A 22,971-nucleotide genomic window follows, 5' to 3' on the forward strand; every position below is an offset into this window, starting at 1 on the left:
CCCCTCTTAACAGTTATCTTTTTGTTTAAATAGGGAATATATGCATTATGCTTCTTATAAAAGACTAAAACAGGAAGAAGCCTCACGTGGGATGGCTGTATGATATTTACTTAGGCATCTCATTCACTTCTCAGTTCTTCTTTCCTCTCCTCCTCTGGAGAAAAGTCAACCAGTTTAATAATAGTTGTCAGTAACACACACACACACACACACACACATGCTCCTGTGCAAAGCTACCTGCTCAACACACACACAGGCAAAGTGGACATTTGGCAGAACACAGCGTCTTTATTTTTATTTTCCACTATTGAACTCAGTTCAAGCTGATGACTTACAAGAATAAAAAAGATATATTTTTGTGTGGTTTCTGGATGACTAAGTGACAAGCTGTTGCAAATAATACTTAGAAGAATTGCAATGGTATCACCCTGGCAGTTGCCAGGAGCACACGTGTGTGTGGTTTTACAGCAACAAACCTGAGTCCTGAAAACAAAACAACAACAAAATGTCAATGCATAATGTTAGGTCTTTTTCAAACAGTCAGCGATCACAGGCTCTAAAATGCTGAAGGGCCTTTCATACAAGAAGCAAACTTGTTTTTTGTCTCTTTAAAACATGTGGATGCAGTTGGAAACCCTGGCCTAATCATGGTTTTCCTTGTATGTGCACGTATTTTTAATGGACATCTTTCAAAGTTCATCAAATATATCTTCCTTTTTGGCATGTGCAGAATGTTAAGTTGCCCATCAGCAGACTAAGCAGAACAGTCTTTTTCACTATAGTGAGATGTATTGTTTTCCTGTTTAAATTAGTAATCATTTACAAATTTCAACCTATATGTTATACAAAAATATTATATATTTATAAACCACTTTTCATTAAAAAATATCAAAGCCGTTTAAGACAATTATGCATTAAATCATACAATAGAAAACTATATACAAGTGTTAAAACCAGGAATCAACTATTGTGGCACTGTATATATTTTATTAGCGTATGCAATTTTATGCAGACTGATACCAGCCCCTTTTGGGGCATATCTTCTTTTTTTATGTTGTATATATGGCAATCCTGCCTCTACCTCAAGTGGTATAAGTCCATGAAAAGATTTTGGGTTGTGTTCAAAATAGTGCTAAGCAGATCCTTGCACAAATGGAACAAATTCCACTTTCACAACAGGACATTGTCCTCCTCTTCTGTTCTGGCTTTCCCCCCAACCCTCTGGAACAGATTTGGGATGGTGTAAGGCAGGGGTGGCCAACTCTCAAGAGATTGCGATCTACTTTCAGAATTAAAATCTGGCAGAAATCTACCCCCCGCAGATGGGGAGGATGGGGGTCAGCTCAAAGTTGTTGAGCTTTTCGTTTTGGGGGGGAGGAGTTAAAGGCAAGGGGCAAAGGCACTCACAATAAGATCACTATGGATCTAAACAGCAGCACAGAGAAAGCTCCATCTTCTCTTCCAAAGATCATACAACAATGGAGGGCAGGGTGAAGGGGCGTGGCAGGAGTCAGTTTTAGTGACGCTAAGGAAAGAGATGCGGGTGGCACTGTGGTCTAAACCATTGAGCCTTGGGCTTGCTGATCAAAAGGTCGGTGGTTCAAATCCCTGCGATGGGGCTCCCGTTGCTTGGTCCCAGCTCCTGGCAACCTGGCAACCTAGCAGTTCAAAAGCACGCCAAAAAAAAAAGTGCAAGTAGATTAATAGGTACCACTCCGGTGATAAGGTAAATAGCGTTTCCGTGCACTGCTCTGGTGTCGGTGTTCCATTGCGCCAGAAGCGGCTTAGTCATGCTGCCCACATGACCCGGAAAAACTGTCTGCAGAGTGGACAAAAGCCAGCTCCCTCGGCCTGTAAAGCGAGATGAGCGCCAGAACCCCAGAGTCATTCGCGACTGGACTTAACTGTCGGGATCCTTTACCTTTACCTTTAAGGAAAGGGAGCCAGAGATCGACCACGATCTACCAAAACCTCACGGGGATCTACCAGTAGATTGTGATCAACCTGTTGGACATCCCTGCTGTAGGGCAACACAGTAGAGAGGAGAGGGAGGGGAAGTCCTGTTTTGTAAGAAGAAGTCATTTCATTCATGCAATTATTTAACTGAATGTTGCCCTTAACTCTTTATCTTCTACTGAGTGTGTAAAATGCACCTGAATTGGTATTTCAGGAGAAAGAGAAAGATACTCTTTTCTCCCTCTGACTTGAAGACAGGGGCTCACTATGAAATCACTTGCAAAGCTTAAGGAGGTATTCTCAACTTGATAAAAGAATGTCATTTGATTGAAATGCTCTTCAAGAAATCTGAACAGATTATCATGAGACTCTATCAAGACTGATTTTTGCCAATGTCTCACCATTACTAATCCAATGTTCTTTTATTCTGTTATTCATTGTTACTTGTTCCACTTCACCAAAGCCAAACACGTTAATTTTCATGGATTTACAACTCAACTTAACATTAAGGACAGTCATCGCATCAAGTCCTTTGCCTTAGGATAAGTGGAGGATCAGACAACATGCACATAAAATTCAATAAGTGTCAATAACTGACCCACTGAGACTAAACTTTTGCCTCTTCCAGGAAATCAAAACACTTTACGGGGGTCGGGGTGGACGGGGGATAGAGGCCTCAGACATGGCAACAGCTTCATATGGGAACTTCAAGTAGCCATATAAACCTCACCCAGAGATAAAAAGAACTTTATAGTTTTTAATTGCATCCTAACCTTTCATTAATTGGGCTCTGTGTAACAAAAAGCATCACAATAATAGGTCTGCAGCCCCCCCCCCCCCGTATTGAATGCAAATAGGCATCAATCAGGGGGAGAGGTACCTGCAAATCATGGGTTGGCATTCTCCACAGGAGCTAATGGGATCGTCAAATACAATGGATGGTCTCTAATTACATACAAGCCTTTTGTTTCATTTGCTTTGGAAACAAGTGACCCAGGAAAAAGCATGTCACAGCTCTGCCAGAATCACTGATGTGTGGAGGAGCTGTACATTAAAACCTGACCAAAAAAGAGTCCCCATCAAGACCTGATCGTAGGAAGCAATAATTCAGGAATAAGGATTAGATAAATGTAAAGAAAGCATGAGATTACTTTATCTCTATGTAACAGCACCCAGATCCAAGAGTAACACCACCCAAAATGTTTTTTTTTAAAAAAATCATTGTGGGTTTCATTCCAGCACAGGATGAATTTTGTCCCAGATGTTAGATTTCTGAAAGAGAAATAATGTCAGATTTCACATTAATCACATTATTATGCTTTGTATTATAGATAGGTAGCCGTGTTGGTCTGCCATAGTCAAAACAAAAAAAATTCCTTCCAGTAGCACCTTAAAGACCAACTAAGTTAGTTCTTGGTATGAGCTTTCGTGTGCACATGCACACTTCTTCAGCTTTCGTGTGCATGCACACTTCTTGTGTATCTGAAGAAGTGTGCATGCACATGAAAGTTCATACCAAGAACTAACTTAGTTGGTCTTTAAGGTGCTACTGGAAGGAATTTTTTTTGCTCTGTATTATGTTACTGATATTCGACATCACCTTGGGATCTTTGGATATAAAATGAAATAATAATAATAATGGTGGTGGTGGTAATAATAATAATGCTCCTATCCAAATAATGGTATATTTCATATTTATGCTCCTTTCTTCCTTGATTTTGATGGAGTTAACTTTTGAGTAGGCATGCTTTTGATTTCCAGTTTGTGCTTAGGTACAATCTGTATGTGAAAAGTGCCTTTACTTCAAGTAACCACAGTGGTCCATTAGCAGGGTGGAACAGGTGTGAACTCCTTGTCAGGGGACTGCAGCTTTAGGCTGAGTTTCAAAAGCTGTTTGGCATGGAGGTCAGCTGTTCAAATAGCCAAACATTCCACTGGCCTAATGCGAGTCTAGGCAGACCTTTGGAGCCCAGCCACAGCCTCCAAGCAATAAATCGATAAATGATCATTTATCCTGTTAAAAGAGAAAGGGGTGACACAGTGGCCTTATTCAGGCATTTATCTTCTGGGTTAAATCAACTAATTATGAGGGAGAAAGGAGATTACTGAACTAGCTCCATTCCATTCTCTTCCAACATACAGACCTGGAAATGTTTTGAAATAAACCATGGTATTTTGGGGAAATCTGATTTTTTTTTAAACCAATTTGTTTCACCCACTTTACTAGACTTATGACCTGGTAAGGTGCATGAGGGGACATAATCAATGCTGGTCCACTTTTAAGTATCAGAATTGCCACTTACCCCTTTTGCAGGTTGCAGCCCCTTTCATTTCACCACCATCCACAGCAGCCAGAGCACACAAGTTGGGATGGCCGTTTGGGAATTTCCCTAGCTGGTTTATTGCATTCTAGGTCAATTTTTAACATGTATTTTAAACATATTTTGTTTTCCAGGTTGCTGGTTTAGCCTTGCTTTATTCCCTAGATTTCCTTCCGTTTAACCATCTTTGGGTTCCTTTCATCTCCTGACCTTGCTATGGTTGTCAATGGTTGCCATCTTTAGAGCTGGGAAGGAATTTGCCCGTAGACAAGTTGGCCCATCGAAAGGTTTTGCCCTTCCCCATAGCAAAACATCACAACTTTTGGCAGTTAAGGAGGAATCCCAATCACCAAGCTTTTGGGTGAAGTGGTGCATCATCCTGCCCTGGACCAGTGGCTTACTCAGGGTACCCTATTAGAGGGGTCTCGGCGTAAGTCTCTGTCCAGAAGCCAAACATGGGGCAGGCCAGCCATAGAGCTTCCAGCAGTGGCCTTAGGCTGACCACTTTGGTAGATCAATATCTTGGGGAAGCCAGGATCCTTGGCCTTGAAAAAGTCTTTGCCTTCTGGCCAGAGGCTAGAATGGATATACACCCATTACCTGAGCCAAAATTCCATCCACACCTGCAATCTATAAATTGTTGTCATTTTAAATTCAGATCATTGTCTACTTGAGTTTTTTTATCACACCTTACTTTAGTCCCTGCCTAGGGGAAGGTGACTGGGAGAGCAATTTTTATTGTTTGCATTTGTGAATACCTTTGTCCATCATAGCTATTAATGAGAATCCTGACTGTCCCATTGCTACTATGACTTGCTAGATCATTGCCTATGGTAGGAGTCTAAACCATAGTTATGGTCCATTTAGCACCAGTCCACCAAAATAAATGGAACAAGTGGAACAATAGTCCATTCTCCATCCTAGGAAAACATCATGGCCTGGAGTGCAAACAGCTAGTAACATCCTTCTCATCTCTTGTCCGGCAGACTTGTGAAGTGTATTTCCCAACAGAGTCCTGTTGTCTGATGGTGGATACGATGCTATTTGTTGTAATTTATGTTGACATTTCATTTCACACGCTATTAAATGAACCCCTTCAGAAGGATGAAAATGAAGTTTGCTCTAAAGGAAGAAAACTAATGTGTGTGTTGGTGTAAAACAAGCTCTTGATTTATTCTTCTGATAATAGTTAATATATATGGAGCAAAATACTCAGCTGACCCTGGCCTCCATAGCTGTGCTTGATGTAATATCAGGCTGCGTGACTATGACAGTAAAGTCACTAATGTGATTTGATGCTTGCAGATGCTTCTCTTATTATTATTGGTTTCTTGACTTAGCAGTGGTATTTCTAACCTGCTCTTACTAACCTTTTCCCGTTATTGGATAACTAGAGACTGAGCATACTTTCTATAAAAGCCCACTTGTGTTGCCCTTTGTAATCTGAAAGGTGGAAAAAAGAAGCACAAAAGAACTAAAATGAATCATTTTTTATTTGCTGAGTTTACCAGTGGCATAATGTATCACTGGCTGCCCTTGGAAAAAAAGGGACATATATCATGGCAGTTCTTAAAAATAATTTGAACTTCAGCAATTTAAAGAACTAGAAACAATAAAATAAGAGCACTCTTGACAGCCACAGAAACCCCCACCCTTCAGCAATGGGGAGACACTGCAAACGAAGGGCAGAGTTTTCACCCATTCAGAGTGATGGCAATGTTGGGCTATCCAGGAAGCATTTCCCTCTCGGTTGGCTTTGTGACACTGTCACATTGCCAAAACTTGATTGGCTGCATACTGTTGTGATGGCACCACACTCAATACATGATTTCCAATTTAGGAAAATGATGGACTTTGTAATCAGCCATTTAGGAGACAAACAGCAGACTGGGTAGCAAACAGACTGTAAATAGGGTGAGCAAAGGGGCATCAGAAAATCTCTCCCTCTCAGGTAGTCCCCCTTTCACCCTCCAAAATGAGCATGTAAACGCTCAGCATAACCATAACATTAAAAGTTGTTTCACACAAGCAAACATGGTACACGTGATCCCTGGCAATATCCTCTACATACATGAATCTAATGGAGAAAAGTGATGAATGGATATGAGTTCTACAGATACATTGCCCCTGTGATTTCCATCATTTAGCAAAATGTTTGAGTAGCCACATCACAGAGGATACTGCAAGGGTGCATTGGTGAAATGCCTGTGAATGCACTTAGTTCAATCCCTATGCCCAAGAACATTTATTTATTCATTTATTTGATTTATATACCACCCTTCAACATAAGATCTCAGGGAACATCATAGCCTGAAATTTTATGTAGCCTAGTAAGCTACTTGGTACCATACATACCAAAACTTCTGCAGATGCACAAGGAAAAAGAGAACAGAGGCATCACAAAGCCTCTGTATTGACTAGACCTGGTATATATATCAGGAGCTTAACCTTGAAGATACAGAGCAAAGTTTTCTGCCTGTTGCAGTCTGCCTTCCAGCAGCAGTAGACCTCTGGATACTAGACTGAGAACACACCCTCAAGGTCTAAGTTCAGACGTAGCCTACAGCTTGATACTTTGGAGTAGCTTGTTTGAAAATGGCTTATGATTAATTCCTGCCAATTCTTCTACAGTCCACCACTAAGAGGATGCATACAAAGTAACTCTAAGCTGAAACTAATTAACCACAGGGAGTAAATGCAATTTTAAAAAAATGTTTGGACTAAGCCAGAATTTGTTAAGACTATTCAGGGGTCTCCATCTAGAGCAGGCTGTGACTTATTCAAATTCAGCAGAGGTGCCAGGAGAGCTGTGCGCCAAAGTCTTGGTTTGGACTGATGATGTCATCAGTTCACACCATGACACAGGGGCCTAGTTTCATTGGAGCATCTGGCTCTATTGAAACATTTTGACCATGGAAATCCAATTTCTATTGCGAGTATTATTTAATGCAAACATCCAGGGTGTCTCTAAGTATTTCTGCAATCACTACCTAAAACCATGCTTCTGTGCTTGGCCATTGCTAGTTAACTCTGATTGCAACAGACACTCTTGTATTCTTCCTTGCACAGAAATTCTGCACAGCTTGGACTGTTTGGCAAGCAAAAGTCAAGCACTTAAGATTTCCTTCGTCTTGTAGTCCAGCTGTTATTACAGAATTAGCACTTCACTTCATTGACCTCTGGTTGTATAAGCCATAGCTTTAAAAACATGGTTGAACAAGAATGAGTGTGGCTGTCTCCTTTTGCAGACTCTGCCTCCCTATAGCAGCATAACAGTTGATGAGTAATGGAAGCAGATATCTGTCAGGCTGTCAGGATGGGTGGCTGTTGTTGTTAGAGTCATGTAGATGAAGCGTTGGGTAACTTTTTTTAAAAAAAAATGTTTTTATCACTCTTTGATCTATACGAACCGTAACCAACCATAGAAAATTCTTTTAAAAGGCAAGAGAGTTCCTGCTTTTCTAGATTTAATTAAACCCAAGCAGGATGATAATATGTCAAGTCCTTTTTTATACAGGAAGGTCTTCAGAACAAATATTTCCTTTAGCCTCTTTATTACTGGGGTAATAAAAAAGTGACTATGTATAACTGGAAATCACCCTTAACTTTTTTTTAAAAAAGTTTGTTGGACGGACATATTAACATGAATGAAATGTGACATGAAATTAATTAATGGCTTCTGTTAAATTTAAAGGGCTTCCGTTCACTGAATTTTCTCAGTGTTTTTAATGATGATGATAGCAATGCAGAAGCCTTTGTAAGTAAGCCTGCCTTTGTCTGCCATTGCAGGCAACCCTTCACAAACTCAAGGTCTTGGTTCAAACTGTAATGGAAAACTGATGTTTCCCATTAGAGTCCTGAGCCATGTTGTTGTTGTTTAGTCGTTTAGTCGTGTCCGACTCTTCGTGACCCCATGGACCAGAGCACGCCAGGCACTTCTGTCTTCAACTGCCTCCTGCAGTTTGGTCAAACTCACCTGAGCCATGGTGAACTTCTAATGTATGCCCCAGAGCACTATGGTTCCTGCATTAGCCACCTGTAACGGTTTTGCTGAAGTAGTTCATAGTTGGTGTTTATTCCAGACATGTTATGTAGCAATAAAGGCCTGCCTGATACTTGCCTGTTTTCCTAGTACCCCCCTAAACAACAGAGCCACAGACATACATGTTCCTCTTTTGGTGGTTTCTGTTCTGTTCTGTTCACCATCTAAATGAATTGCAGTTTCCTGAGTTAAGATGCCCAAGGAACAGCACTTAGTTCAAAACTGGAAGGAGAAGCTCCTTTTCTGGAATGCAAAAGAGGAGAAATTACATGAACCCAAGACTTGTCACATCTTGTGCATGTTAACAGTAATTCATGGTTTTCCATTATGTCTTAACTGAGCAATAGATTGCACATCCCTTCGGTGGTCAGGTGGCAAATTCACACTTACATGCATGAGGTTCCCACAACAGCTCAAAACAACAGCTCTGGTACCCTTCATGACCAACAGCTTGAGTATGACATAATATTCATGGACTAGACACACTTGGTCATATGCCTTATATCTGATGAAGTGTACTCTAGCCGACAGAAGCTTAGGTAGAACAGATTTGTTGGTGTAAAATTCAAAATAGTGCTAAGGGGGGTTATGTGAATGGGGAACGAGGGCCACTCATGAAGTGAGACTTTCTCCCCAGCTCCCCTTCCACATGCCCCTTAAACTTGTTTTGGGTTCCCTTCAGCCCCACAGAGCAGATTTAGGGGGTGTAGATGTGTACAGGGGAGGGGAGGGAAGTCACATTTGTGAGCAGACCTCATTCTGCACATGCAGCAACTTGGCTGAATCCTGCCCATAGTCTTTAAGAGGCCACAAGACACTGTTAGTTTTTCTGCCAAGGACTAACATGGCTACCCCTCCTCTAGAATACTTGCAGACTATCCTGCTCAGTCAGTAGCAGATAGCAATTGCATTGCAAGCCAGCATATTAAAATCAAAGTGTAATGCTCATGGCACTTTTAATCATGCTTCCTGTATGGGTCTTAAATCCATGGCGAACCTAGGAGTATGATCTGCCTGTTTCTAATCTTTGGTAGTGCATGTATTTCAGCACCGATGGCCAAAGAAAGATACTGTATTTCTAGACCTTCAGAATAAAGCACATTTGACTTGATCTTTGGCCACATCGAGTGGCAAGATGCTGTGAATTCTGGGGGCAATTTCTCAAGACTCCTGCCCTCAGCTCTATTATGCACCATACTAGCTGAGCTGGGTTTTATCTCTGCACCGTCAAATGACACTTTGTATTTCTTTCTGCTTTTTATGCTCCTGAGTCTCTTCATTCCCATTCAGTATTTTTCGCTTTGTCGGAGTGGGCTTTTTAATTTTCATCCATTGGAACGCGAGTGCCCTGTCAGGTCCTCTTCCTTTTCAATTAACATCTTAAAAAGGAAAACATTGTTCTCCGGAATGAATGGCTGTGTTGAGCCAGAGCTTCTATCAGTCGGTAGCAAGACAGTCCATTACTTTCACTAGGCTGTGCATTAAGCGTTTCACAGTGTGCAAGCTGAATTCCATTAGGTACTGCTCATAAGGCATCACTTGTGTGCAGCCCCTGGAGGAGACCAAGAATGCACAAAGAGGCATGTCACCCAGCAGCGGCTGTGTCAGATGGCAGAATGACGGAGATGCATGGGAGGGAGGGCCTTGGGAAGGAGCAGAGGAGGAAATGGACCCATAAAAAGAAACAAGCAGGTGTCCTCATTACGGATTAGGAGCACTCAGAAGAGCATTTTCTACCAGACTGCGTAAGGAAAGTAAATTCCATGCAGGGCATCTATAAAGGCAAAGTTTTTGCCTGGGATGCCAGAGCACTCACACAATGCATTTATGGTTGCTCACAGCCTGCCTGGATTTATCCACTAACAAGGGGGTTCTGGGAGTATCTGGCAAAAAGTACACTGGTGGTGCTCTGTCCTTCGTGTTTCAGAGCATGAAAGCATGTCAAGCTGTGTGTGAATCTAAGAGCAAATGGCTCAGACTTTGGACTGAGGTCCTAATAGCAAAATGTCCAAGCTCCTAGCTGAGAAAGAGCCAGAGTGCTCTGGAGACTGCTTGTCTGCCTCCTTCCCCTACGTCTGCTTGCAGAATTGTGCACCTGTCTTATGAATTTTAATAAATGCCATCTAATTCAAAACTTACAAATAATTTACTCCAGAGTGTAGCTGCATTGACTGTAAAGGCTAAATGTGTTCAACAGCGAAACGTCTCAGCGCCTAAAATAAAACAATCAACGAGCGTGTTCCTGGTGAAGGAAGGCACAGTGTGATCCTATGCAAGTTTACTTGGGGCCAAACTCAACCATAAACACCGTTCCATTCCTAACCTATGAAGGAAAGAAGGAAGGAAAATCTGTAGGAGGCCATAATGTGGTAGGGTTGGTTACCGCTTTCCCTTACAGTTCCCTGATTGTTCAGCTCAATACCATCCACTGCCTTTCTCCTGATGGAAGAGGAGAGGTATATCTACCTCTCATTGGTGGGAAACTGCTGGGGTAGTGATTGTGAGGGGACAAGCAGGTGGTACAGAAAGAATAAGAGCGCTTTATACCCACTCCTCACTCCCCTCCCCCTCATAATTTCAACCTCCTGCAGTTGCCTTTCCTTTGCAAAGGGGAAAATGAGTCATGGAACAACATGGAACATAGTATTTAGCCCTTAGAAGTCCCACAAAATTTGGTGGAACTTATTCCCTAGTAAGTGTGCATTGAGTTAAATCGGCAAGACTTTTTAAGCCGACGGGAGGATGGCATGATAATTCCGGAAGATGGCAAAAATTGATAAAATTACAAAGAACAGAGAGAGCATGAATCAACACAAATTATTCTCTTGCAAACGTCCTCACATAATTCTATAAGCAAACTACCATGCCAGGAAGAAAACCCTTTGTGCACCATTCAGTTCATAACCAGGTTATAGAATGTATTACAGCAGGATATTGCAGTGGATAGTGGTATAAGCAGCTTTGTAATAAGGGTAGATCTATCAATAACCACTATCTATGTGGGTAAAAACAGAGTCTCTGTGTATGTGCCAGGCAGAATACTCTGATTATCAGATGCTGGAGAGGTAGTGGTGGAGTGGTTTGGGAAGACTGTGCTATGCAACATAACACATAGTCTAGTGGCGATGCTTAGTGATGGTGCTCACATGTTTTGAGCCATGAATCACATTGAAGGCTTCAAACACACCCTGCACACAATACCATGTCTATCACCTCATGGAATGATCAAAATCAGCCCAGCCAATGTTGAGCCCCAAGGAACTATGATAATTGTGGGTGCTCCCACAGTTCCAGTTCTAGGTGAGAGCCCTCCCGCTTCAGATAAGGTGTAAAGGTGGTCATTTGCCTGATCCAACAGGGCAGTTTTTAGGTTCAAGCAACACAGAATTAGATTTCCATGCTGTTATGTGAGATGTGCAGGAAAAAGGACCCCATGCACTCACAGGCATTCCATTGATTCCCCATCCAGTTGTGAGCCAAGGTAAACCCTTAGGGGAGGAAGCTAGTCTTACAACCTCTGAATGGGTTTCCCAACAGTGGGAGCCCTTATTATTATTTATTGTTTAAATCAAGACAATAGCATGCACCATGGTGGAGACTAATCTTGTCCTCTGACTCCGCCCCAATGTCCCTGCTGGGGTCAGGCTTTTTTCTTTTCTTTTTTTTACAGTAAGTAACACCTAATAATCCACTTCTTTTCCTGTAGCATGGTATCCTCCTTCTAAATTTGTCTATCTAATTAGCTTTCTTTCCCACCCCCCAACACAATATGTTTAAAAGCTCCCAGGGCAGGCACACCTGAGTGTTTGCTAAATTTAGCAGAGGACAATATCTAATGGGTTATTTTAAATGAATGCAGGAATTGCTGCATAAATGAATTTTGATTTGAATTTCCACAGCCTCTTAGCAGAGCTGTTTCCCCCCCCCCTCCCCACTTCCCCATCTCCCTTAAATTGTATATCAGGCAGATTAGAGAGAATAATGGGCAAATCTACCCGCTACCATCCATCAAACACATTTCAGAACTACATTAACAATGAACCCTTCATGAAAAAGGAACAGAGAGGTGGGGGGAAGCGGCAAGTTTCTTTCTACTTCACCTCCATCATTTCATGATGTGTCAGAATAGAAGCCAAGATAATACAGCTTTAAAAGGTGGTTTTAGACAATTCAGGTGCAGGGGTTGGATAATAACTTGTGTTAATTTCCACAGGGAGCAGTTGATCTGCATTTTGGAAAGAGATTGCTTTAATGGATTAGATGTCACTACAAGGCCTACATTTTTCAGGATTATGAACTCTGATTCTGAAGTATAAGACTCTGACCTACTTGAGAAGGATGCCTCGTGGCTCTGCTTAGGGATGCTGGACTGTATATCCTTGGAAACAACCTACTTCATCAGATGCACACAAAGGGATGAAGAAGATTGGACTATGTGTGCTGAGTACCTGTTAAAATTAAGGACTGAACAAACAGATTTTGCGTATCTCTAATCCTTACTCATGCTTTCCCTAAAGACAATCTTGAAATCCTAACAATTTCCTCCTGGTGTTAGAGTCTAAGAACCTGGAATAAATCCCATTCTTGTTCTTGCTGTGCCAAAATAGCCATCTTCCACAAAGATCTTTTTTTGTTCCTCTGATTGGAATAATCACACTTCCCTGCTGAGGAAAGAAATGGATGCAAATTCTGTCCCTAAGGAAAAACGGCAGTCTCTGCCCCCACTTAGGAATGCACCAAGCCTTTTCATTATACTCCATTTGCGGAAAGACAACCAATTCCATCTTCATAATTACAAAGACGTCCACCACTGGAGACATTAAGGTGGTTTCTTTCTGAGGATTTGAATTTACTTCAGTTATTGCCTCTGAAGTCCTCCGTTCAGGAAAGTGTAAGAGATGGGAATACATTAGAGTAATCAATTCTGCCTGATTGGTTAAATTCAATAAAATTAGGAGGAAGCCCTTCTCTCTTTCTCTTTGTCAGGTGGCAGCTCAGAGGCAGGTAGAAGCACTCCACTTCCTTCGAGGAAGTTATTCAGTTCAGCAAAAATCACAAGGAAGGCCACACTATGGGATTTCATTAAGTATTGTTTTGGGCTTTGCAACAACCTCTGGTCCAGGGATCAGGCGTGTCCTTCCAGGCCTCTCTGTCTGTCCCTTGGCCACACCACATCTCCCCAGGCTATCTCCCTCACCTGCCCTGGTTTGTTCCTTCTTTGAATATTTTTGACTGGCTATAATAAGTCCTTGAACACTAGTAATACTCCTAAAAGAGCATCTCCACCCCCATCGTTCAGTTGAGGTCCAGTTCTGAGGGCCTTCTGGTGGTTCCCTCGCTGTGAGAAGTGAGGTTACAGGGAACCAGGCAGAGGGCCTTCTTGGTAGTGGCGTCTGCCCTGTGGAACACCCTCCCATCAGATGTCAAGGAAATAAACAACTGACTTTTGGAAAACATCTGAAGGCAGCCCTGTTTAAGGAAGTTTTTACTGTTTGATGTTTTATCGTGTTTTTAATATTCTGTTGGGAGCTGCCCAGAGTGGATGGGGAAATCCAGTCAGATGGGTGAGGTATTAATTATTAGTATTACCGTATTCAAGAAATACAAGCATGCTTGGCCAACCAGCACACTCTTTTAAAGTATGTGTACCTACCCACTATCTCATATATAATTAGGAAGGTTAGGATGTTCATGTTTCAAATGCTAGGATACTGGTAGTGTAGAGGATAGTCAATTAAAACATAATCCCCAGTGAGTTGTTGGGCATTATTTCCGGGCACAGCTTTTCAGTTCTCTTCATTCTAAGAAAAGAAAAAAATGAGGATGAATCATAGAATCATAGAGTTGGAAGAGACCACAAGGGCCATCGAGTCCAACCCCCTGCCAAGCAGGAAACACCATCAGAGCACTTCTGACATATGGTTGTCAAGCCTCTGCTTAAAGACCTCCAAAGAAGGAGACTCCACCACACTCCTTGGCAGTAAATTCCACTGTCGAACAGCTCTTACTGTCAGGAAGTTCTTCCTAATGTTTAGTATGGCCGGGGTATAAGTAAAAAGTTGTTGTTGTTGTTGTTGTTGTTTGCCAGGATGGAGGATAAAAGGGGTGCCCTGCACAAAAGTAAAATTTACATTCACTTCCCTGCTTACTTCATCCTCTGGCCACGCCCACCACTAGGATGTGATCGCTGAAAAGTTGCACAGGAGGTAAAGCGTCCCTTGGCTTGAAAATGCTTACTCACTGCTGCGAAAACACACATTGAAACTCTTCACATAAATTCAGCATTAAAATGTGCTCTTCCTCTCTCTTTCTCTGTTTCACATGTGGATCCAGATATAATTGTGCTTAGAGCAGTTCCAGTGAAATCAGTTAGTCAACTCAAAGCGTGACTAAGTCTGACTCCAACCCACTGTTATCCAACCTCAGAGAATAGGCTGTTGTCTCTACTTCACAGTTAATAAAATTGAAGCTGCAGGAGAGATGGGTGGTAGTATGTTCTTTTGACCATTCCCCATCAACTAATGAAAAAGAAAATTGTATTGGAACATTATCAAAGGGGATAGAAAATTTCAAAGAAACTCCTATAGGTGGAGTGCAGGTTTGTTTGTTTGTTTGTTGCAATGCATACTTCATTTTGCAAATCATCTCTGTGGACAGGGAGGCTGCAGAGCCATAGCAAAGCATTCACCAGAAAGAAAAGCAAGTACACTTTGCCGTGATAAGCTAAGCTCAAGACCCACCAAACTTCTAAAGCAGGAACAGGGAGCTGCAGGGCCTCCAGATGTTATTGGACTACAACTCCCATCATTCCAGACTATTGCCTCGTCAGAGAAAGAGAGACAGAGATTCCCTCTTTGCATGTTCTAAGATAATCTGCCCATACACTTTTTTTAAGGCACAGAGGTTTATTTCCTCAAGACAGGAAAAAGATTGTGCAATATGCTTATGTTATCATAAGTTACATTTTCTTAATTAACAACAAAAAAACCCTCTTCTCAGAGGCTGTACATCCCCAATAACAATATGCCCGGGTGCTAAAATTCTTGAAAACCAGAGGTGGCAGTCCTTTACAGTATGAGTAGCTGTAGAGTACTTATACTAACTTTTTAAAAAAAATAAAAGCCAGGGGTGTGTTCATGCAAATTTGATATTTTGCCTTTGGCTGTGTTTCTGCTCAAAATTTTGTTCCTCGAGTGCTTTTCTCAGGGGGTGGGGTGACCTTCCAGAACTCACCCTAACATCTACTCTTGGCTAAAGTATTCATCTATTCCCCGAATGGACTTGCTTTGTGAGCAAAATCCAGGTGCAAGTTTGACCTCTGGTATAATGAGGTTCCCTGGATACTAATTAAAATGCTGTTTTTCTCCCTCTGCAAGTCAATACTATAAACAGTAGGGCATCAGCATGCAAAGAACTTGCTTTGGTGCAGTGTGGATTTTCTAAGGCACTTTATAGGATTTAGACAAGGGGCACAAAGGCAGGATAAACTTCTGTGTAGACTCATTGTGTCACTAAGAGCTCATTTATACATTTGGGGTGGGGGTATGGGCCCTTCATGGAATATACATGTGAATGCTATTGTGTTCATGTGCGTTCCTGCAGTGCAGAATGCAACACGTCAGAATGAAGGGACCTCACCTAACTGTTGTACAGGGCGAGAGGTGGCAAAAGAATTATTCACATGCACCTGAATTTATGAGTTGTGGTACAGTCCTAGGAGAATGGTATGATGTCCTTTCTCTCTAGGATTAGACTGGCCCTTGGTAAAGGACCCTTTCACCATACCCTCCAACATTTCTCCAATGAAAATAGGGACATCCCATTCCATAATGATAATTTTACTATTTATACCCTACATATCTTACTGGGTTGCCCCAGCCAGTCTGGGTGGCTTCCAACATATATAAAAACGTAATAAAACATTAAACATTTGAAAAAACTTCCCTATACACGATTGCTTTCAGAAGGCTTGGGAGCTGGATAACTCCATACCCTCCAACATTTCTCAGGAGAAAATAGGAACATCCTACCATACCCTCCAACATTTATCTGATGAAAATAGGGATGTTCTAAGGTAAAGCAGTACATTCCAGGATCAAATCAGAAACCAGGATGGCTTCTCTAAATCAGGGACATCCCTGGAAAATAGGGACACTTGGAGGGTCTGCGTTCACTGCCCATAAGATTTGCAGCCTAATTTTCTTAATAAATTTATTGCATGTATATCTCACCTTTTTCTCCAAGGACCTCAAGGTGATATACATGATTCTTCCACTTTTGTTTTTTAATCCCAACAACAAACCTGCAAGATAGGTTAGGCTGAGGGGCAGTGACTGGCCCAAGATCTCCTAGCAAGTCTCATGGATGAGTGGGGATTTGAGGCCATATCTTCCAGGTCCTAGTCTGACACTCTAACGCTGGCACTTTTAATCAGTGGTTACTAGCCAGGGCTGGCATACTTGTTCACCCTTTTCAGGAATGTGTTAGAAGACCAAGAGAGCTTTGACCAGTTTCTGGCCCTCCTGCCCTTGGTATGCTGCCTACAACAGAACGACAGTGGTCAAGATTTCTGCCACTGTACTGAGGAGGCCTTAACCTAGAGAGGGAGGTCCACGGCATCTTTTGGCCTCTCAGCTGCTCTCCCAAGGAGCCTCAGGTAGCTTCCTAAGCAAGTAAGCCAATATCTACCTATCGGATTGTGACCTTAAGCATGCTTTTCTGCATCCAGGCCTTGGTCTGAAATCTCACCTAGCTGGCCGAGATTGCACTGTCCCTTTCAAGCAGGAGACTGAATTACAGGAAGAAATGATTTCACGTACTCCCTAAGGAAATTAAAGAGGTCACATTAGAGTCATTCTGTGTCTCAGAGAATAAAGGGAGCCTGTGCTATCTACAAAGCAAAACCTCTTGTCAAATGGCTGTGTGCAGTCACAGGCGGCTTTTCCTCTGAAATGCTTCTCTTATCGCAATACAACCTTGTAGCGTACTCTGGACTTCCCTTTGTTGGGGGGGGGGGGAAGTGTATAAATAAGTGTCTCTTTTTTATATTTAAAAAAGCCTTTTATTTGTCTGATTCTGTTTTGTCTGAATGTACAATTTATTAGGTGCCAACTGCTTTTGTATCTTGATTATTTGAAATGCAGTGTAATGAGCTGATTTCTTCCAAAATAAAAAATAAACAATTAGCCACTTCAAACACTTCATTCATGGCTATGAATGAAAAAAGAAGACAGAAAGCTGCTTTATGCCCACTCAGGTCATTGGTGCATTTGCTTCAGTATTGTTTACACTAGGAACTGAGAACCTGTGGTCTTCCAGGTGATGTTGGACTCCAACTCCCATCAGCCCCAGCCATAATGGCCAGTGACCAGGGATCATGGGAATTGGAAACCAACAACATCTGGAAGGCCACAGGTTCCCCCTCCCTGGTTTAAACTGACTGGCTGCGAACATGCAGGATTTCAGACCAAAGATTTCCCCAGTTTTACTGGAAGCTGCCAGGGGTTGATTTGAACATGAGACTTTTTGCATGCAAAGCATCTATACTACCATGAGCTACAAGTATTTCATTCACATGTGGCACTGACTCTGTTAAAAAAAATCACTGCACTTGAGGAGACACTGGATAATATTAACTGTGGACACATTCAAACATGCAATTTTTTGCTTGATCTTGTACTCATCAAGTGACAAACCTGCGCATATGAATCAAGCCTCTGCTCCAGTGGTTCTCAAACTTTTTTCTCTGGGGCACACTTTCAGAATAAAAAATTGCTTACACCACACTAAATTTTTTATTGATAATAAGTACATTGGAAAAAGGAAACGAAACAACTCCTAGCAGTGCTTGTATTTATAGCATAGAACACAATGACTTTATAATATGATTGTGGGACATTGAGAAAGTATAAAACAATGCAACTACATAAGAACATCCTAAAATATAATATTGGTGGGCTTCGGGGAATCAGCTGGTAGTAAATAACAGATCAAACAAAAGGAAAGTCTTACCAGTTAGTTTCTTTAATAAACACAGCGAGAGAGAAAAGAAACCATCTCTTTAGACTGGCGGTGCTCCCAATTAAGGTTTGCCACTCCATTCCTATTATGTAATCTATATTACTCCTACGTTTTGCAATCTGAGTTTGTACCCTCTGTGCTTTCTGTTCTAACACTCTCTGAGCTCTCCGGGTCCTTGGGGATGGGGGTTGGGAATGCTGTCCAGAGACTGTGAATCTGTTAACCCTCTCTCTTCCAGTGTTTCTTCTGCTAGCTGTTCCCCATCCAGTATTTCCCAGCTTCTGTCTATTGAACTATGCCCTTCTTCAAACCACTATTCTAAATCTATTCTAAATCCTGCTCTTGGGAAGATTCATGGTCAGGGGGAGGGGGCAGCTCCCACCATCCCTCCTCAGTGCAGTCCTCCTTAGCACAGCTTCTGACAAATATTGATTGTCCTTGAATCTTTCTGCCACACTAGTGTGGCAGGCCGCACCCTTTGAGAACCACTGCTCTAAACTATAGGGAAGGGGAACCTGTGGCCTTCCAGACAAGGGCATCAACTCCCAGGAGCCAAGCCCTTTTGGCCCCCTTATATTTTGGGGGTAGGGGGCAGCCCCCCATGTGCTGCCCCCTACCCCATTCCTGAAACAATGAAGCCAAAGCATGCAGCCAAGCATGGCATGCCTCCGTGGCCAGCTCCTTCTCTTCCTCCTCCTGCTACGGAGGGAAAGGAGGGTCAAAGCTGCCTCCCACCAGTGGCAGTCGGAGGAGGGGCCACCAGGCATTGTGCCATGTGGCCGCCATGTTCAGCTCCACCCTGGCTCCTCCCAATATCCTGATGTCACACATATGACATCCCCCCAATCACCCTCACAAGCTGGCACCTTTGCCTCCAGGTGCTGTTGGAGTATAACTCCAATCTTGTCTGACCATTGGCCATGCTGGTTGGGACTGATGGGCGTTGGAGTTCAGTGAAATCTAGAGGGCTACAAATTCCCCATCCCTGGCCTATTCCTTGTGTATAAAAATGCAATGAGAAAGAATTTAGCAGGGTCTTTTTCACTCAGTGGCAGGCTTACTGGCAATTTGTCCGCCCCCAATAAAATGAGCAATGTCTAGCCTGGATTTCAACAGCCACTTCACTTCAAAATTCACACTAGATCCAAGTGGGGTTTTCATTGTGTTTGGCACATGGACAACATTCATCTCCTTATTTTAGTGGCTTAAATTACATTACATTGCAAATCCCTGTGAAGTTCACAGAAGCTTTTGTGGGGCTTATGGCTATTAAATATCGAGGCTGATGCAGTCAAATGATGGGGGAAGAGGGAACGAGGCTGAGTGGCAAGAGCACATGCCAGGGACACCCTCCGCCTCTGCAGTCGAATCCACTTTGTCTCTGCATAGTTGCAGCCCACCACAAATGGCAGCAGTGGCTGAAACTGCATTGCTTGGAATCTGGAATAAGCCAAGGTATCGTGCTGCAATTCTGTTGTGTTTGTGCATTACATATTTATAGCCCTTCTAGGTTACTTGCAAGTCTCCTCGGCCTTCTTCAAACCCATTATACACGTGAGATATCTGTAGGCAAGGATGCTATTCTTAGGTTTCCACCACACAAATGCTGGGATCTGCTTCATATCTGTTGCCATTATCAGAAAAGGCAAGAAGAATTCTAGAAGGTCTTCCAAAAGGTCTTCCTTGGTCTGAAATTTTTAAACAGTCCCATAGGAAGATAGGAAGCTACCTTATATTGATCCAGTCCATTGGTCCAGCCAGCTCAGTATTTCAACACTGACTGGCAGCATCTCTCCAGGGTTTCAGGTAGGGGTCTCTCCTCTAGCCCTACCTGGAGATGCTCAACAGTCAACCTGGGATCTTCTACATGCTATACCACTGAGCAATGACCCTTCCTTCCAAAGAAACAACAAAGAAACCTGCCTTATACAGAGTCAAAACATTGGTCCCTCTCACTCTGTATTGTTCAAACACTGCCTAATTCAGTAGTGTCTATACTGAGCAACAGCAGTACTCCAGCATTGTGTCTCTCCCAATCCTATATTGAGATTCCAGGGATTGAACCTGGGACATTAAGCACGGAAAGCAGATGCTCTACCACTGAGCTATGAGCCCTGCCCGTGCCCCTGGGAGATTTCTTCACTACAGTTTTCTCTACTTTCTTGCCCAGTCACATATACTCCTTCACCAATTGGGAGAGACTTAAGATTTGCATTCTGAGGCCAACTCTTTATGTTTGCTTCTCACGAACTTGAGTGTGACTTTTTCCATGAACTCAATTCAGTTGGGTTGTGCACGTGTAGCCCCAGGAGACTTTGCCTCCTAGTGGCAAACGTAGAGAATGGGCTTGCATTTTCAAAAGCTTGGTTTCTCCCTTCACCCTGTTGCATGCACAACTCATGACTTCGCCACCCAATGGCAGATGAAGAGAACTGTCTTCCTTATCTGCATAAACCCATCTGTACAGTTATTTTGGGAATAATTCCCGTTGTTTCACAGCAGCTTTTCAACGACGCCAGATGTCGCAGAATGTGGTTAAGCAATCACAGTGGCAGAGTTTGTTAATTAGTTACTCTGTGCCATTTTGTTGTTGACACTCTTGCCTTTAGGAAAAATTCAAAGGGCTAAAAGTTCATTCATTTCAAGCACATATGAGGGTGACTCACTTCCATATGATTTTTTCTGTGTTCACAGATCCAGTTTTGTAAGTTTTGAAAAACTGGATGAATTCCCCCCCCCCCCACCTTGCCTCCTGACTTTGGCAATCAGTGGTCTATAGACAGGAAGAGAGGCTACAGTACGTCCAGGGAATCCAAGAAAGTATTTTTCATTTGCAATGACAAGTTTTAATCATTTATCTATCTATATATTATCTCTGCTACATAGCTTCATATCTCTAGCAACACACTCTATTCCCCTCCCCTCTGACACACACCATTTCCCAAAGCAAGCCAGACAGAAATCTTCCAGATGACAATATCTGCTCATCAGGAGTTTGACCTTGCTCTATCTCTTAAGGCACAAATCACAGCTGATGGGAACCAGCCGCAAAGGCAACCCAGATGCTACATGTGGAACTAGCTAGGAGCCAGGCATAGCTGATTCTTGCGCTTCTCTGCTGCGTACATGAAATGGCAACGTTTGGCAGCTGGGTGCTACAGATGCTGATTGCAACCTCCTGTGGCCCATGGGGTTGGCTCCACAGTTGATTATAAATATCAGAGTGACAAAGGGGGGAAATGGGATGAAATTCAGTATCCAAGCACCACCAGCGAATATCAGGCATGGTCTGCAGGCCAACTCTGCCTTGTTATTAAAAGGCTCTTTCTAGATGAACTGCTTTTGTCCTGGGCTGGGCCCAAGTAAGGGTGAGGAAAGTAGTATACCTTGGGCCTTGAGATCCAAAGGGACCTGGCTCAGGCTGCATGGCTCTGTCTGTGTTATCAAGAACTGGTTTTTCTTTTCTTTTTAAAATGAAAGACTATTGTTACTATGTAATTATCACCATCTTTACTTTCTGCATTTCACATGTTTCACTGTTTATTAGGGATGGGGGAATTTGCCAGTTTCAGTTTCCCACAGTTTTTCATTTTTCCAGTCTTAGGTTTGGTTTTTCTACATTTCAACATCAGTTGAAAAAAAATTCCCATGCAAAATCCTCAGTATTTCAGGTTATCTCTCTCTCTCTCTCTCTCTCTCTCTCTCTATATATATATATATATATATGCATGCAATTTTGCCTAATGTCTGCATTTTGCCAAAGCAATCTCCCCCCACTTTAATGCTATTTTTACTAATATGTGAATTTGTAGGCATACTTTACCCTAGTATATTACTTGGGTGGAGAAGTGCATTGCAAAATTCAGTAATTCAAGGGCTAGCTGTGTTTTGGTTCACATATTGTTTCAGGAAGTGTGAATTTTGGTATGTTCACCTTACAATGCAAACTGAACTGAATTCCTCCCCTTTCCTTCCTGTTTACAATATTGCTCCTCCAACCAACTATGTACAGTGGTACCTCAGGTTACATACACTTCAGGTTACATACGCTCCAGGTTACAGACTGCGCTAACCCAGAAATAGTGAAAACAAAAAAAAATCCTTCCAGTAGCACCTTAAAGACCAACTAAGTTAGTTCTTGGTATGAGCTTTCGTGTGCATGCACACTTCTTCAGATACACTGAAACAGAAGTTGCCAGACCCTTCTATATAGTGAGAAGGTGGGGAGGGGTATTACTCAGAAGGGTGGTGGGAATGGGTGATTGGCAGATAGCTGTGATGAGCCTGTTGACGACTCTTAACGACTGCAATAGGTCTTACAGGAAAAAGCAAGGGGTGAGAAGGTGAAAAATGGCTTTGTCATGTATAATGAGATAAGAATCCAAGGTCTTTGTTCAGACCAGGTCTCTCCATGGTTTTAAGTTTGGTGATAAGTTGCAATTCAGCAGCTTCTCTTTCCAGTCTATTTCTGAAATTCCTTTGTAGTAAAACAGCTACTTTGAGATCTTGTATAGAATGTCCTGGGAGATTGAAGTGTTCTCCTACTGGTTTCTCTGTCTTGTGATTCCTGATGTCCGATTTATGTCCGTTTATTCTTTGGCGTAAGGTCTGGCCTGTTTGTCCAATATTGAG

General features: G+C 42.4%; 1 protein-coding gene across 6 annotated transcripts in view; it reads left to right on the forward strand.

Moving 5' to 3' along the window:
* Positions 1-22,971, forward strand: part of KCND3 (potassium voltage-gated channel subfamily D member 3) — a 270,159-nt gene that overhangs the window by 58,575 nt on the left and 188,613 nt on the right. The gene's annotated exons all lie outside the window — the stretch shown is intronic.

Source organism: Podarcis gaigeae (assembly GCF_964106915.1).
Source record: "Podarcis gaigeae genome assembly, chromosome: 6".
Classification (NCBI taxonomy): domain Eukaryota; kingdom Metazoa; phylum Chordata; class Lepidosauria; order Squamata; family Lacertidae; genus Podarcis; species Podarcis gaigeae.